The following is a 19228-nucleotide window of genomic DNA, read 5'->3' as shown; positions in this document are numbered from 1 at the left end:
AGTTCATTCATCTTCCTCATATGTATTTAACCACTTTGAATTTGCTTCTAAAATATAGTTAGTTTCTATAGTTTTAACGTCTTCTTTAATGTTGATTTACAATTGTGAATATATAAATGCAAGTTAATATTATACTAACTCATTGTATCAAGAATTCATATGCTATTTTTGAAAGGAGATATGGAATCACTTTGGTAGAGGATTAATTAAGGTATTTAAATTCCTTTAGTACATTGAAGTGTTAAATAATCATTTTAGCTTGTCTCCAAAATAATTGATTTTTTAAAATAGTTAAGCTATTTTTTCTTCCCACACATCCATTATTGCTTGTAAATAAGACTATTCTATTTGCTAAATTTTTGTCATTTTTTTTGATTGAATACAGTTTTTTGTTCTTTGAAAACATTGTGTTTTTTTTTTTTTTTTGAAACTTTGCTTCTCTCTAAGGATATGATGTAACATGTTAAGGGGTAACAGTAGGACAAGAACATAAATAGCCACTTGACCAGAGATTTCAGCATGACTGATTTCTTATTTTGTTAAAAGCCCTGTGACTCTCCTGACCTTGAGAGATCAGGAAGTTAATTTAAAATATGAAAAATGTAGGTCAGGCATCTATGGACAAGACATTTCTGAATATGTATATATAAAATCTTAGTTTCTACCTAATCTTTATATTTAATGGTTTGGTGGATGGGTCTATGATAGGTTGGTAATATATATTGATCTCCCCATTAATCTCTTTCTCTAACTCATGACTCTGTTCTTAGATCCATCTTTGCTAACAGGCCTCTGGGGCTTTTAGATCTACTTGGTGAATTTTGAAAGTAACTTATCTTCTTCCTAACTACTAGGATATGAATGAGTTCATAATTTACAGTTGAAAGTGTCCATATTAACTGTAGCCATGAAAAATTCACTTTGGGGCAATATAGGAGGCACTTAAATTCTAGCTAAGAAGATTACTAATTAAAAATACTAGGAGGACTTTGTTATAGCAGTTTTCATTGACAAGGACCTCAAAGTCAGTATCTTAGCAGGTTCCCAATATACTTGGCTTACTTATGTTTTACATTCCACTCACATAATAGCTTTGAATTGTAATTTTGAATTTGCAGGATATTGAGAAGAAATCATTTTAGAATGTTTTGAGAGACCGTTTTTCTGCTCACTTGTATATTTTTTACAGTTAAAAAAAATTCCTTAGGTGGGAATGAGGAATGAAAGCTGTGGATTCTTTTGATTTAGAATCTTCCTGTGCACTTACATTACTGAAAAATCTAAGCTCTTTAAAAAAAAAAACTTCCTTTCTCTATGGCTACTTTAAGATTTATAAAAACCTTTGATTCAGCTAAATAGGTCTTGTCATTGAAATTTAATTAAATCCATATCAATTTCATTAATAATAGTATTGGCAAGGCAAAGATTGCCTGCCAAAACTATCCATTAAAGCTGGATCCAAGTCCAGTATAGCATTTTCACAGTACCATAATAGGATCTGCCATTTTGAGTCAGCTTTTCATTCACCATTAAGTCCTGTTGGATTGCTGGTTGTAGCATTTTTAAGAATAATGATTTCATTGATCAATATATCTAACCTCCAGTCTTCAGATGTTAATTTAATGGTTTGAATATCTGATGATTGAATGTAATCTTAATTCCAGTTAATATTTTAGGAACAGGTAGGTGAGCTGACTTTTCAAGGATGGGGAATTGTGTTTAGAATTCTGCTAATCTTCTGTTCCTTCTTTAATTCTTTGTCCCTCCACTCCTCCCCCCACCCCCAGCAGTTTTTATATAGTAAATGTAAACCATGCTTTTGAGTTCAATAAAAAAGTAAAGTGCCTATTTTGAGAATGGTCATAAAAACAAAAGAATAATACCTAGAAAAACACACAATACTTAGTTTATAGGAAAGATTTACCCATCAGGAATTGTAATTCGAGAGTTCTTAACCTGGTGGGATTTGTAAAGTAAAAAAAAACAAAAAACAAAAAAACAATTATAGCTGTATTTCAACATAATTGGTTTCCTTTATAATAGTGCATATCTTGTTTTATGCATTTAAAAATATGAAACTGAGAAGTCAGTAAGCACCAGACTGCTAAAGAAGAAGTCCATGATACAAAAAAAAAGTTTTAGAACCCTTACTCTGATTTGAAGAATGATGTGAAGAAAAAAAGCCTAGATGTACCCATGAGAATAAGCTAAACTACACTCATGATAGGTCAACAAACGAACTGTAAATAATTTAGACTAATCCCTTGACTTTACTATTAGTGCCCTACAACATAGTTCAGATTTTTTATCCCCAGAACTACTCGTTATCCTTTACTTCATTTATTTGTAAACTGGTAGAATTAATTGCCTACTTTTTCTTTATTCCTTGTTTAGTGAACTTATTCAAAGAAGACTTAAAAAGCTTATAATTTCCTCCTAGGAAAATAGTAACCTAATTAATTTTTACATAATTAATTTTTCTTTTTTCTTATTTAGTTTTGAATGTATTCCATATAAGCAATGGTATACTACCTAGGAACCAGAGTTCCTAGGAATTTTTTTCTAGGACATTATTACTTTCTCACTATATAGATATTAATGAATCATATTTTAGATGTTTTTAGAAAAGTTTCTGGAAATGGAGGTAGTACTTTGTTGAACTTCAGCACTGCACATAAATAAAATAATCTTAGGTGACAGGGCTTGGTAGAAAAAGAACATGAGAGTCAAGAGCCCTAGATTTATCAGTGCAAGTCTCAACCCCATAAGCCTTCTGTTCCTTAGTTTTCTTATCTGTTAAATGAAAATATTGGAATAGAGTCCTTTTCTGTCCTTTAATTCAATTGTGTGTGTATGTGTGTGTGTTTCCTTTATGCACTAATATGCAAAGATTGGAAAACTTGTTGCAGATAGGTATGCTATATAATGAAAATAATTTGAGTGTCTGTAAAGATTTTGTAGTCGTTATGTCTGTGGAATATGGAATATTACTGGAATAGCTTCACTGTAATTATGTCCTCTGCCTTATAAGACTGCCTAATGATGTACTAAGAATCATTTTGCTCTCTCATGTGGTTGGTCTAATTAACTAAAATGGGAATTTGTATCTTAGTTATTAGTATCTTAGCTGTCATTTTAAACACTTTTGCAACTTGACACAAACTTATTTGATTTTTTTCCCCTCCTTCACCTCTTAGCTAGTTATTATTAGCCAAAATGACTAATAATATAGTCCAGGCCTCTTCTTTACCTTATTTTGGACTTTTCTTACCTATCATCGAGATACTTCATAGTAGCTTTCTAACCATTGTCTTCCCTCTGGTAGGTAATCTTCCCAAATTCTCCTGCCATCCATTTTTCTGGACAAAAAACCTTCAGTGGTTCCTCATTGTCAATTAAATAAAACTCAGACTCCTTAGGCTGCCTTTTGGTACACTCTGCAACTTGGTTTCAACATAACCTTTTCAACTTCTAATATATCCTAGGCGTCAGAAAAACTAGATTACTCATCAAGTCCCTGAACCATCCAAGATTTTTCCCCACCTCCAACATCATTTCTTATGCCTTCTCTATTTTCCTCTCCTTCCTGTCTGGGCCTCTTGAAGTACTAAAGATGTGAAACTTCATGCAGATAGGAAACATATCTTAGCTGAATGTTGTGTCTCCATTCTAGCATGAGGCTTTTCTCATAATAAATACTTAATAAATGGTGAATTGAAATGGCAATGAAGATTTAAAGGGCAGGCTTCAGTGTTATCTCCTCCATGATATCCCCAAACCATTCCTAGTTGGAAGTGATCTCTATTTGGAACCATCCTAATACTTTACATTTCTTATAAAATCCAATACACTTAATCAGCATTATCTTTGTGTCTTTCTCCTTATAATACATATGGTACTAATTGGTTTACTAAGTACTTCCTTTACAATAACCCTATCAAGTGATAGTATTTTTCTTTTTTTTATTTGGGAGGAAATTGAAACTCAAGAGTTGATTTATTGAGTCATAGGAAATAGCAGAGCTAGGACTTCAACCCAAACCTTATGACTTCTAAGTCCTAGGGATAAGGGTGCACCCAGTCTTACTTATTTTTCTATCCCTATTTGGCCTTGCCAAGGAATAGATGCTGAGTAAATGTTATCTAATTGATAGTCCTAAGGTAGTTGGCCTTTGAGCTATCAGCTACCAATTTGTTACCACTTTGCTGATAATAAGGTAATAATTGTAATTTGCCTAAGACAGTTCCTGGCTCTTAGTAGGTGCTTAATAAATGCCTTTTCCCTTCTTATTCCACCTTTTGTTTTATTTTGTGATGATGGATGATCTGTCTATATTATCTCTTTAAAATATAGGGTTTTTTCCCCTCTTAAATTAGAATCTGGCTAAAATTTGCTAAGTCTTTCTTATAGAAAACACTTTTCAAGCTCACTTTATTTATAACTAATGTGTAGCTTTCTGCATATGAAATCACAGCCTTAAGGATTTCAAGTGGTCCAGATTGGAAGGAGAGTAAATAGAGAAGGCACTCCAAGTACAAGAAACAATATTGGACGTGGGAAAAATCAGAATTACTTTAATATTATTGATATTTATTTAGTTTATATTGTTTAGATTTTCTTTCTTTTGAAAGATATTATGTTCCTGTTGGAAAGATTATGCAAGAACCTTAAATGGTTAATATTTGTAATATTTTTTTTTAAAAAGAACCTCTCAAGAATTTTTTTATTAACTAGGGATTAGTTAACTAGTCAATTTGTTTCAATAATAAAAATTTTTTAAACAAGTTCGCAAACCCATTTGATCTTTTAAAATCTTCAGCTCTAAAATTACTTTATTTTACTGGCTTTCTCAGTAAATTTTAAGTAATTTAATTGTAGTAATTGTGAATAGACTTGCATGGACATTGTGGTGAATAGTATATAAAAGATAGTGGACTTAGGTCAGGAGATTTGGATTTGTCTGTGTGACATTAATATACAAAAATAACACATTTCTTTTGCATCTTAAGATTTGTAGAGTGGCTTTATTACAACCATCCTCTGAGGTATAGATAAAACAAATATTTTTTTATCTAACTTTAGAGTTGAGAAAATTCTGAGTTCTGAGTGATTGTGTCTTCAAAATTCAACTAATATTTATGAAGTTTTTTTATCATGTTGAAAGAAGTTACACACTAAGTAGATGCTAGAAGTAGGATTCAAAGGCTCATCATACCCTGACTTCTCAGAATGGTGTTCCTGTTCCCAAACTTAAACTATTTCTAATTTCTCTGGTCCCCATCTTTCTCATGTAAAATGAAGGTGTTAGAAACTTTCTAAAGTATCTTCTAGCTTCTACAACTCAAGCTACTATGCCATTTGCAGTGCCTGGTTCCCTTTATTCTCTGTATGATAACAATCTGTGTAAAGGGCTAGAACTGAGCAATGCACTTGGATAATGAAGCACGTGAGACTAATTGCCAATTGGACGGTTCCCTATTAACTTGTTTGAAGGTTGACCCTCCCCAGCTGTTCTGTGCTGACTTGATTGGTGGGACAAAGAGAGGGAAGTGACTTGTGTGGGAGGAGTAGGAGAAATTTGGGTGGTGGAACTCATGCTCACTCGCACTCGTGACCTGGGGTTGGAGGCAACGGTAAAGATCTAGAATAAAGACGTTTAGTGATCCTGACTCCTGCTGATTTCTGGAAAGATAGAGTTCCAGCAAATCTGTATTCCAGCAACTCGCACTAGCCAGTGATGGGCACTCTGTTCATATTCCCAGTGAGAGAAGGGGATTTTTGAAGAGCACTATTGCCTGTTGATAGAAAGAAAAAAGGGACTGTAGGGAGAGGATTTAATTAAATTTCTTTCCAGGAGTTTGGCTTAACATTGGACATAGTTACCTACTGTAGTTGGGGCATAAATGAGCAACAATGACAGGAATGAACCTAGGAGCCAGACACACCTAGCTGAGTGGGGAAGATAAGGAGGAGCAACAGACCAGATCCAACCAGAGGGTTTGGTGACTTTACAGGAATGTCAGGAAGGCTGAAAATCAGGGGTTAGACTTTTTCAGGTAGGAATTTTCTGTGTTCTTACTGTCTTTTCATTTATTTATTGATCTAACATTGATCCCCAAAATATGAATTAATGATAACTTTAGTTTAGAGATGAACAAATTTGTTCTAGCAGGAATAATAGTTTTTCATTTTCTAGGTATATTTTGGTGTTAGTAGACGCCAATGGTTTGAGTTAATAGTTAATAATTATTTAAGTGCCTACTATGTGCAAGGAACTGTGCTAAATGCTGGGGATACAAATAAAGATTAAACACAATCCCTTGTCCTTTAGGATTTCACAGTTTGAAGGAGATGCAAACAACTATGAAAAAATGAGCTTTCTACAAGTTAAATTGGAAATAAGTTGTAGAAAGAAAGCACTAGAATTAAGGGGGATATGAAGAGACTTGCTTTAGAAGGTGAGATTTTAATTAGAACTTGAAGGAAGCCAGGGAAGCCACAAGGCAGAGATGTGGTTGGAGAGGATTCCATTCATTGAAGGACAGCCAGTGACAGTGCCCTTTTATTGAATGTTATGAATTTACCTCTCATTCCTTATCCTGATTAATAATTACCTCTCCAGGTATACTAACATTATTTTAGGAAGAAATCACCCTTTCTTCAGTCCTTGTTCTCTCATCTTCTTAACAGTCTTATAACCCACCCTGATGTATCCTTTACCCAGCCCTCTAGTACTGGCACTAAGATCTAATTAGCTCTGCTGTATTCCACCCTTAAGTGGAGTTATTTCTGTCTTAATTCTCCAGTCTCAGTTATTTTAAGGACCCAAGTACCCTTCCTTAGCCACCTGTGTGATCTCTTATTAGAAATAAGCTCTTTGGAGTAAGAACTATTTTTTGTTTTTTTGTCCCCAGCCCTTAGCAATAGTGCTTGACATAATAATAGGTTTTTAATGAATGCTTTTTCATTCTTTATTTTGAAAAATAAGGATATTAAATTGTCTTCCTAGTTAACTTGGGCTACAATAACAGTCTGTTGAAGTGACTAAGGTATCTCCTTCAGAAATTCTGAAAACCACTTACTTGATTCCTTTTTATCCTTTGAATATCCTTTTATATCTTTGAAGTTGCAAGTTACTTCTGGTGAACAATCCTTGACAGTAATTTAATTATTTCTATGTCCTCGGGTAAAATACTTGCAGTATTTGAAAGATTTTATGTGTGAGGGGAAGTGAGAAGTGTTCGTTAAAAAGAAATATTATGAAAGATAGATTATTATTGATCAGGATTTTGTCAGTTACTTATAAAAAGGAAGACCTAGAATAGAAACTAAATCCTAGTAGGATACTACTTAAAATTCTAAGCTCTCCAGTCTCATTTCATTTGGGGGAACTGTATAAATATGATAGAATAACTGGATTTTCATAGTTCTTAAGGAATCCTTGATTTGGAAAGTTAAGAGCTCTGAAGAGAATTAAAAATATTTCTGGTAAAATTCTACAGGAGAAGTTCTTGCCAGCACAAATCCAAGTGTAATCATATGCTGTATTATATTGAGTCAATCAGCTTTGTGTAACTTTTCAATAGTAAAAAAGGCAGACAAATCTGGAACTATCTGTAATGATTTGTGGATGAAATTTTATGGTTTGATGTGTCTGGATTTTGTGTTAGATTTTTTAAAAAAACCATACTTTAGGTATTGAGTTTTAGCAAGAAATCATTGAAAGAGTGATTTATTTCCACATTATTTTTGGCAGAAGAGAGTGCTCTCAATTGTTTTGACATTGGTTGGTGATTTGCTGGGTTAGTTCAGAATACTTATATATGTATTTTATTCGCCTAAATCCAAATTCTAATTTTTATGATAAAATAATGTAAATTGTACAGCTTTTTCATGTAAAAGTACTATCAACTTAATACTCATCAAAGAATTGATCAAACTAAACAAAAGAACAACATTTAGATTGTTCTCTCTACAATTTAGACAGAATAATATCTTACGCAATTATCTTTTTTTAGCTTTTACTTTATATATGCTCTTAGTTTTATATCCCCTTCTTATCCCTTATGTATACTTTCTGTATGCCTTCATCAGAAAACTACCAGTGTCTTTGTCCCTCTTGTTTAAATGTATAATGAATTTTTTTTTGCTTAAGAAGTACTTGATTTAGAGAAATAATAGCTTTTTATTTTTCAAAATACATACAAAAAGATAATTTTCAACATTCACCCTTGCAAAACCTTAGGTTCCAAATTTTTCTCCCTTCCCCCTTTCCTTAGACAGCCAATATAGGTTTAAACATGTGTAATTGTTCTAAACAGAAATGTGTAGCGTTTTAAGGTAGAATTCAATGTGGAGTTAAAATGTATAGCAATATTAGATTTAATAGGAAAGAAAGGAGAAAATTGTATTCAGTTTAACTTGCTATAGGAAATTTTAACAGAATATAATTATCCCATCAAAGTTGAAACTGACCCAGAATGTGATTTTTTGAAAAGTCAGGAATCTGTTAAAATTACTTGGTCCTAGTTTAAAAATAAATTAAGAAACAGGCCAGATAAGGAAAAACAAGAAACAATTCATCTATTGAACTTAATAAACTGTAAACCCAAGAACATAAATTACTTGTGGAAAAATTCCTTATTCAAGAAAGCAGTTTGTAATTTCAGTAAAAAAAAAAAGTCTTGCATGTTCATACCCAAATATCCTTTTGATGGCCATATCCACAGAAGTTAAAGGTATAAACAAGGGTCTCCTATACATTAAACAGTTATAGCAGCCCTTATGATAAATAAGAATTAGAAGTAGAATAGAGTGGCCTAACAAATATTGGTATGTGAATGTAACAAGGCACCTAAGGTGGTACCCTGGTTGACGTTAGGAAAGACTCGAGTTCAAATCCAGTCTCAACTATTTATAAACTTTGTGACCCAAGACAAGTCATTCTACCAACTGCCTCAGTTTCTTTTGTAAGATAAGGATAATAATAGCAACTGCCTTCCAGAGTTGTTGTAAAGATAAGAGGAGATAATGATAAAGCATTTTGAAAACATTAAAGAGCTATACAAAAGTTAACTACTATTGTTGTTATCTAGATAAATGAGATAAATAATAAACACATATTAAATGTTTACCATTGTGTGCCCAGGTACTGAGCTGAGCCCTGGGATACAGATTTAAGCAAGTAAGATAGTGCTTTTACCTAAGGGGCGTAAATTACCTTCACTAGAGGAAGGCAACACATAAAGCAAAACCAGAAATTACAATTTGTGTGTGCACAAGTTTTGGATGAGGCAGTTTTGTGATGGGAAGCCTAGGACTCTGCCCCCAAGAAATGATGTGGGCAAGCAGTCAGCAGTGAAGTCCTAAAAGGAAGAGCAGCCTGGGAGCTTGTGTATGAACTGACGCTGTGAAAAAAGCAGGGCCCAGAGAACCGCCTAAGGATTCCAAGAATGTTGTGCCCTCCTTAGCATTTGCAGGGAGCTTGCTTAGGCAAGTCATCTCGTAGAGCTGTATGGACCAGGCCTGGGATGTCTAATTGTGGAGTTTTTCAAGTCTTGTGTTCTCTAGACAGCAGCTCAGTATAAAGAAGGGGAAAGTTAACTATAAACATTTTAAAGAATGAATAAAGTGTAACTGCTGACATGATTAAAATGGCCATAAGAGGAGATGATACAATGTATATATTATTCTGTTCTTTGCAGAAGAGAGAAATTGAGAGAAATAATAGCTTTTTATTTTTCAAAATATATGCAAAAAGATAATTTTCAACATTCATCCTTGCAAAACCTTAGGTTCCAAATTTTTCTCCCTTCTTCCCCCTTTCCTTAGACAGCTAATATAGGTTCTGTTCTTTGCAGAAGTTGGGGAGTATGGGGGGAGAACATTGCACATACTCACAGACTTGTTTTGGGGATTTGTCTAAAGTTATATACTATGATAAGAAGTGGGCTTTAAATCATCAATATTTTGTCTCTGAAAGATTACTATATCTCAGCCCTCCCTGGATACTGAGTCACTTTTGACTCATAAATAGTATTACCTGTCTTAGTCATTCAGGTCTAAGTCACTTCTGATAGTGACTAGATGAAGTATCATTTGGCTAATGTGCCAATGTTGAAAAAGGTGCATACTAGAGAGCTCCAGAAATATATATATATATATAAAAAAGAAGGGCTGAGGTGATTTCTTGAGAGTTACTACCTTTCTTGTAAGTATAGTCTGATTACTTTTGATATTTTCATTAAGCTTGGATCATTTCTCTGTTGATAGGATAAAAAACAACAGAATTATTCACAGAAGTCAAGATAAAATATGTATTCTAGAATAGAATAAGAATTCTTTGTGGATAGTTTCTAACACAAATAAGTAAAGAAAATCAAAGCTTTAATAATATAAAATTTTATGCTCATCAGATTTCTTCCTCTTTTCAAACATGAAAATAACCTAATTGAAAATTTATTTCTTTAGCTTTTAGAGATTTAGATGGTTGGTTAATCATAATTGTATTGGATTAATTTAAAGGAAAAAAGTTGTATTAGTAGAGAACTGACATTTTGAGAAATTGAATCTTAATTGATCAAAAATTTCTAGTTGAAATAGCATAAAAAGAACTATTATCCTGTGTTCCACATAGTACAAAAGAGTTGTTATCATCTATTTGTGCTTTTCTCTTGTACTTGGAACTATGAATACACTACTATCTGCTGACAGCTGACTGTTTAGGTGCTGACTGTTCTCTTTTCTTAACAATAGTATTGACCTTTGATACTTATTAGTTTTTGGTTGCCATCTAATTTGGGGAAAAAGACATTTTTAAGTAATCTCAAGTGAGAGAAATATGGCTACTAATACCAATATCGTGTTGTCATAATTATAACAATTGGTTCCAAAATCATTCTTTAATGATATCATGAAGTACCTATTAATGTTTCATACATATTTGTACACGAATGTCAACTGTGCTTTCTACAAATAATCTATTTAATAAGGTTCCTTTTTTGTAATATGGCATTTATTCTCTGGGGAATCTATTTGGTTCTAAGCATTCCGTGTAATATGCCTATATATCAGTCATATTTTTCTAAACCAAAAATTGGGACATGTGATCTAACAAAGGAAATTCTTTGGTAAAGACTTTTTAGAACATACACTGTTTTCCTGACTATAGTGGAAAATCCAGGCTATATGGCCATTATAAATAACTAAGTAGAAGACAGGTGGTGGTGTTCCTATTTTACACATTAAAAATCAGCAGAAAATAAAAGTAGTATAAAAGTGTGCTGCAAGTTGTTACAGGACAGGAATATTTAGCATCTGGAACATTTTTTTTTTTTTACTTTCTGTTGAATCTTAACTTATGAAAACATGTGTCTCTTGATAACTTAACTCATAGAAGCAATAACAATGGATTAAGTTCATCGTTTAGTTATGATTTAAAGGATCTTTAAAATAATTTCCACTTTCATTCTGTGTCAAACTAGTAGGACAGAATTTTTTTTTTTAAATCTTGGAAACATTTACCTATTCCTACCCCTTTGTCAAACTAGTAGGACAGAATTTTTTTTTTAAATCTTGGAAACATTTACCTATTCCTACCCCTTTATTGACAAGAAAAATGTTCTTTTTACATTTCTTTGTTTTTGAAAGCATAATCATTGGAATTATCAAAGGCTTAAGTGGGCTATATTGCCTTTGATGGAGTAAATGAAAGATTAAATTAAAGGAATACTTAGTTTCTTGACATTAACTGGAATGACAAGGAGAGCAAACTAGTACTTATCTCTACCTTTTGCCTTTTCTTCTCTACCCTTTTTACTCTTAAAATCACTATTACTAAAACTAGTTTCATCTCTAAGATTTTTAACTGTATAATAATTCCTCCTGACCCTTTTCAGTGTCCCTCTGCTCCTGGTCACCTTCATTGTGATAATCTACTTAATTTTATAGTCAGCCATTTCAGCAATGTACTGTCCTTAACCCTTGTCCTATTCTATTCTTGTGCTGCCTAGTAGTACTGCTGCTGCAGAAAGGCATGAAACTTTCCTGAGTCTACTTCAAGTTCCTTCTATCTAACCTCCTCTAGCTCTTACCGATTAAGAGATACTTTTTATTTTTCTCTTATTGCTAGTCTAATCTCGTTCCCTACAGGGCTCTTCTAAACCTCCTAAATACTATAAATTGACTTCTAACCATTTATTCTTCCCTTTAACCTTCCTAAGATTGATGCTATCTCTCTGTGAAGTGTCTTTTCTCACCACCTCTGCTGCTGTCCAGCCCTTTTCCTTTGCTTCCAATTTCAGAATATAACATGACTTTCCTCTGTGTATTGGCCTTGCATATGCCTTGCACTCAGGCATAGGACCCTAGATTTATAAATCATTTGTTAAACATCTACTATACTCCAGACAGTTGGCTTGTGTTAGGTATTAGAGTCAAGTACAAATAAATCCATATTCAGAAGTTCTTACATTCTAATATGAGACCCATAGGTATCTAAATATGTACTGCATAGAGTTGAATAAGTACAAATATATTCAGAGTAGTTAAATGCGAGGTAAATTTGAGAGGGAGGGCACTAGCAGTTAGAGAAGATAGGAAAGATTCTATGCAAAATTTGGTACCTGAGCTATATCTTAAAGGAAGAGAGAGATTCTGAGGCAGGGGAAGTAAAGAAGGCATGCATTACAACTAGAGGGATTGGCCAGAACAAAAACAGGGAGAAAAAGAAAAGTGTCATGGAGTAATAGAGAAAAGGCCAATTTGTTTGGATGGAATGTGGGAGGGGAAAATACTTTAGAGGACATCATAGTCCAGACCTTTCATTTTATAAATGAAGAAATAAACTCAAGGAAATAACTGATTTGTCCAAGATTATCCAGATAGTGTCGGGGGAATTAACTAAAACAAAGTCAGATAATTATTGACATTTATGATAACCTTAACAGACTTTTTTACATCCTAAACTTTGTAATTTTAAATTTAATTTTTTTCACTTAAAAATCTGAAATTCTCTCTCTTCTTACTCTTCCCTTATTGGAGGAAAAAACAAAACAAAACCAAGCCTTGTATCAAATATGCATAATCAAGGAAAACAAATTCCTTCTCTGATTATAGCCAAAAAATACACAACTCAATCAAGTCATTACTTCTCTCTCAAGAGGTGTGGGTACCAGGATTCATGATAAATCCTCTAGAATTGAGATTAGCCATTGTAATTGCCAAAGTTCCTTAATTTTTCAAAGTTGTTTTTATAGTGATAACATTTTGTAAATTGTTCTTGTTTTGCTCTGTTTACTCAGCATCTTCCCAGGAGTCTCTGCGGCCATTTATTTCTTTCATTATTTCTTATAGCATAATATTATTCCATTACATATTATTTGTTCAGTAATTCTTCAATTGATGGGTACTCCCTTCATTTTCAGTTTTTTTTTTTTTTTTTTTGGTCACCATAAAAAAGAGCTACTATGGGGGGGCAGCTAGGTGGTGCAGTGGATAGAGCACCAGCCCTGAATTCAGGAGGACCCAAGTTCAAATCTGGTCTCAGACACTTAACACTTCCTAGCTGTGTGACCCTGGACAAGTCACTTAACCCCAGCCTCAAAAAAAAAAAAGAGAGAGAGAAAGCTATTATAAATATTTTTGCCTAGAGCTTTCTATTTTCATTGTCATATTTCTATATTATATCTTGTACACATATATTATATTCCCCTATTATTAGATCATAAGCTCTTTTCGGTCAGAGATCCAAAGTCCTAATTAAGAACCCAGATACCTCTTCTTTGTTTTATACTAAGAACATTAAGGGGAAAATCTTGCAAGTAAATGTTATTTGGGTTTAACATGAATTAAGAAATTTTTAAAAGATAAACACACATACACTTATTCATATTCATTTAGGGAATAGTTGTGGTGTAATAGAAAAGAGAACTGGACTAGGAATTTTAGAAGGTTTGGATTATAGTCCTAGGATTGCCACTTTTCATCTCTGTGTGCTTAGGCAAATAACACAATCTCTGAGTCTCAGTTTTATCTTGAGTAAAATGAGGATAGTAACTTCTTGCTTATTTTATAGAATTAATAATGAAGAACAAATAGGAATAAAGTGTGTGAAAATGCTGTACAAATATAATAATGTACTATTTATCATAAGTGCCACTTTTCTAATTATATTGTTTTAAACATTCTCTGTGAAAAAGATAAGATAATGATAAATGTAGGAGGGGATATGGGAAACTGGGACACTAGTGGTGTTGTTGGTTGAATTGTGAACTGATCCAGCCATTCTGGAGAATAATTTGGAACTCTGCTTATAACTATGCATATTCAATACCATTAGTAGGTCTGTACCCCAAAAGAGATTAAAAATCAAAAAGGAAAAGGACCTGTCTGTAAAAAAATATTTATAGAAGTTTTTTCTGGTGTCAAAGAATTGGAAATTGAGGGGGGATGCCCATCAGTTGGGGAATGGCCAAACAAAATGTATTATGTGATTGTAATGAAATACTATTGTAATTCCATAAGAAATGATGAGCACGCTGATTTCAGAAAAGCTTGGAAACATTTACATGAACTGATGCTGAGTAAAGTAAGCAGAACCAAGAGAATACAGTCGTAGCAAGATTGTATCATGATCAACCGTGACAGTCAGCTTTTTTTAGCAGTACAGTGATCCAAGATAATTCCAATAGACTTGGGATGAAAAGTGTCATCTGCATTCGGAGGGAAAGAACCATGGAGACTAAATGTGATTTGAAGCATACAATTTTCACTTTTTTTTTTCTTGTATTTTTTTCCCTTTTCTGATTTTTCTTTTACAATATGATAAATATGGAAATAGATTTAGGGGGCAGCTAGCTGGTGCAGTAGATAGAGCACCAGCCCTGAATTCAGGAGGACCCGAGTTCAAATGTGGTCTCAGACACTTAATACTTCCTAGCTGTGTGACCCTGGGCAAGTCACTTAACCCCAGCCTCAAAAAAAAAAAGTGTGTGTGTGTGTGTGTGTGTGTGTGTGTGTGTGTGTATGGGGAAATAGATTAAATATGATTGTACATGGGGACAGCTAGGTGGTGCAGTGTTTAGAGCACCAGCCTTGAAGTCAGAAGGATCTGAGTTCAAATTTGGCCTCAGACACTTAACATTTTCTGGCTGTGTGACCCTGGGGAAGTCACTTAACTTTAATTGCCTCAGCAAAAAAAAAAAAATTTAAAAAAAAAAATGATTGTGCATGTATATAACAACCTGTATCAGATTGCTTGCCATCTTGGAAGGGAATTAAGGGAGAAAAGGAGAAAAAAATTTACAACTCAGAATCTTATGAAAATGAATGTTGAGAACTTATCTTTAAATATAATTGGAAAAATTAAATACTATTAGAAAAACAAAATAAACATTCCCTATGTACAAAGCAGTTAATATTATGGTAAGCTGCTCAGAAGCATTTTTGTTGCCCACTAGGGAAATCAGTATTTAAGAATTTTCCACCACTGATCCTCAAAGTAGATATTATAAACAGAAAGTTGAAGGTTGACTGCTCTTTACTTTTAGACTTGTACTTTTAAGTATTTATATCCAGCCAATTTCCTGTCAAAATGAAGACATATACTCCAATGTTGCTTCTATGAAATCTTCTCCAGCCATTCCATATCTCTCTTCCCATTAGGTTTATAAGTTTTACAGGACCTCCTCTGTACCCTCAGTTCTTGAGTTCATGTACCCTCAGTACAATTCTGAGTCCGTGGGTAAGTCCAGTAAATACTTGCTAAATTAAATGTAGAAAAATTTCCCCAAATATGTAAACCACTTAGGTGCATACTAAATCAATTATTTCATTTCTGGATCTCTAACATAATTTATTATATCATATAATCTACATAATGTTATTCTGTTCATGAGCTGTTCATTAACAAAAATACAAAGAATGCTACCCAAATAAACTAATTTGGAAAAATTGTTAAGGGAGGAGGGTATAAAAGGAGGAAGAGAAATTGTGTACTTATTATTTGTGAACTGGTTGCTTCTGTGGCATAAAATGCAATCCTTAGATCTTTGAATGATCTAATTATAGGACATGTTCTCACCTGAAACATCATAATGGCCAACTATAAGATGAGTCATGTTTTCAGGGAATAGTAGTAGTAAGCTCAAAGGAGGTTTCTGGGTGCTTTGTCATAGCTTTAAGCAATCAGGAAACACTTGAAGTTTTTTGTTAGCAGTGTTTTGGTGGAAAGAAAAAATAGTGAATCAAGTCAGAACAAAAGTATTTAAAAGAGTAAATGTTACTTGGCAAAAATGCAAGAAAAAAATCGGGCAAACTAACCTGGAGAACTGTATTAATAATGCTGCAAAAGGATGGGAGTGACTTGTAACACATTGGTGGTAAGCTCTTTCTGTACTAGAAGGAAGATGGCTAAATAAGAGAAAAAATGAAAGATGAAATTGCATCTTTATATATACATATCTACATACTACTATATTGAAGCATGTGCTTCTGATTCTTAAGTCTGAAATAACCAAGTCAGTGTTCATGAGGAGAGAAGTTTTGAGAAGGGCAAAATTTGTATGTGACTTTCTCAGTGTGCTAAGTAAGCTAGTTTATTAGTATGTTCCTTCACTTTCCTTAGCAACAAAATAGATTGCAGGGTTTAGATATCAGGTTGGAAAATATTGAAAACTAAATAGAGAATTACAAATGGTTCTCTTGGAACAGAGAAAAGTTTGTGATGAAACCATTAAGCCTTATAAACTAAAATAATATTTTGAATCTTACTGAACAAAAATGTAAATAAGTACAAGTATTGCCATGAAGAAATCCTACCACCTGCACCCATGAGATAGTAATGTCCTAATCAAAAGAGGATGAGGTATGTCTTTCCACCCCCAAAATCTCAGTGTATGTCCGAAATCCTTAATTACACTATTCACTAACTTTTCACTAGACTGGTTGAAGTTTTTAATTTTATCCCTAAGAATTGGAATTATGCTATGGATGTATACACTAAAAAGATAGTTGTTGGGTAGAGCCAAAATGGGTGAGTAAAGGCAGGGACTCTCCTGAGCTCTCCCAATTTTCTCTCTAATAATGTTTAAAAAGAAAAACAAAAACCTCAAAACAAATTGTGAAGCAACTGAAACAATAAAAGGACAAGGTGAACAATTTTCCAGCCTAAGACAACTGAGAAGGTCAAGCAGGAAAAGTCTGTTCCATTGAAATGAGAGTAAAGATGCAGTCCAGCATAGGCTATGTCCTGGCAAGTTAGCTGGAGGCCTTCGGGAGCAGCTGAATTGGCAATGGCAGCTTGTAGAGCTCTCAGCCCATAGGGCTGTGACAGACAACTGGTCAAGAGGAGATTAGTGCCTTGGCTGGCACTAGAAACAACTCTTTTGCATTGGTCATACACAGTTCCAGGTTGTAGTCTAAGAGCAAGTAGGAGCACTAGTAGGAGCAGGGAACCTGAACATAGTTCCAGGGCAGAAAAGAATGCTTGTAGTCAAAATGCAGACCTGGAAAGCAGTGACCACATCTCTCCTTCAATCATACTACTTTGGAAGAAGTACTCTGAAAATAACAGTATGAAAAACTTGAAACTTGGGGCAGTGTCTCCTCTGTCCCAGGAGCAGAGCCCAACTTTAACCTGAAGTTAAGTCAGGAAATAGGCTGAAAAAATGAGCAAACAACAAAAAAGAACTAGATCATAGAAAGTTACTATGGTGACAGAAGAGCAAAACACAAACTCAGAAGAAGAAAAAGTCAAAACTGTTACATGCAAAGCCTTAAAAAAAGTGTGAACCCATTCCCTATGTGAGTAGGATTTCAAAACTCCCAACTCTCCTTCCCAATGTAATTCCTGTTTCAGTTCTTGCTCTTATAAGAAAAAAATTTGACCTTTTCCAATAGTTTTGCTTTTTAGAATCAATTCATAATGAGTTCTACCCCAATCTTTCTTTTGTACTATCCAAATACTAATGACCAATTCTATTTTATAAGTTGTACATGTTTTTCTATTTGGCCAAATTTGCTTTTTAAGTTCTTCTCTTCAATGGATTTTTGTGCTTCATTTATATAATAAAGAGGGAAATACATAGCTACCCACTCACACATACATATGCACATATATATACATATACATGTATGTATATGTATATAAATACCAAGAAAAGTATAGCACTCCAAAATCAGTAAATGTTAGGATAAAATAAGATTAAGTATTAGTTAAGGAGTAGAACTAAAACAGAAGAGTTAACAGGAATAGGAAGTAAACAATATATAGAAACAAAATAACAATGATCAGGAGGAGAATTTATTGGAAAGAAAATTGCTAGTAATGATTTCAGACAATCAAAAAAAAAGATTCAATCAAGAGAGAAATACTACTATTGTTTTAGATGTATATGTTTATATATGTGTATAAATCCATATTTATTATTATTTATCCATGTTTAAGAGTAGCCTGCTTTGAGGAGGATGGGGGGGGGGATCTGGAAAAGAGAAAAAAAAGAAAAAGGTCATTGCAGAGAACAAAAGAAAATCTCCAAAGAAACAAAGAAAAGGGCAGTTATGAATACAATGTTTTCTATTATATATGCTTCCTTGAAATGGAAGTTTATTGCTACATATTTTGAATCCTCCCTTATGTTCTGGTGGGCATATGACAATGTTTTTTCCCCCGTCTCTCTCTCTCTGGGTTTGTTTATTTGTTTTCTGTTTTGTATTTAAGTTTTAAATAAATACATTAAAATATATATATATATATACATATATATTTTAAAAGTAGATTTGCTACTTTAAAACTAGAATTGGGCACTTGGAAACTAATGATTCCATGAGAAATTAAGAAATAAGAAAGCAAACTCAAAAGCATATAAAACTAGAAGAAAATGTGAAATAGCTCATTGGAAAAATAATTGATCTGAAAAATAGGTCCAGGGGAAAGAGTTTAAGAATTTTAGTACTACCTGAAAGCCCTGATCAAGAAAAAAACTAAATATAATCTTTCAAGAGATTATCAAGATGGTCAAAGGATATGAACAGACTGTTTTCAGACAAAAAAAAAAAAAATTAAAGCCATTTCTAGCCATATGCAAAAATGCTCTAAATTACTTTGATTAGAGAAATGCAAATTAAGATAATTCTGAGTGTGCTACTTCACATCTCTCAGATTGGCTAAGATTGCTAAATAACTATCAAACCTCTGTATCCCTTTGATCCAGCAGTGTCTCTACTGGAC

The 19228-nt window shown here is 33.3% G+C and overlaps 1 protein-coding gene across 4 annotated transcripts in view; it reads left to right on the top strand.

Annotated features, from left to right (window-relative positions):
- The window catches only part of SAMD8 (sterile alpha motif domain containing 8), a 43080-nt gene that overhangs the window by 7300 nt on the left and 16552 nt on the right, over nucleotides 1-19228 (top strand). Inside the window, exon 1 of one of the 4 annotated variants that reach the window (XM_074296756.1) lies at nucleotides 5998-6056. The exons of the other annotated variants lie outside the window; for them this stretch is intronic. The gene's annotated coding sequence lies outside the window, so the exon portion shown is untranslated. Of the gene's footprint in view, nucleotides 1-5997; nucleotides 6057-19228 lie in introns of those variants that run through there. 4 annotated transcript variants of the gene reach the window in all.

The sequence above is a fragment of the Sminthopsis crassicaudata genome, chromosome 2 (assembly GCF_048593235.1).
Source record: "Sminthopsis crassicaudata isolate SCR6 chromosome 2, ASM4859323v1, whole genome shotgun sequence".
Lineage (NCBI taxonomy): Eukaryota > Metazoa > Chordata > Mammalia > Dasyuromorphia > Dasyuridae > Sminthopsis > Sminthopsis crassicaudata.
The sequence above is the reverse complement of the archived record's forward strand: the minus strand, read 5'-3'. Positions and strand labels throughout refer to the sequence as shown.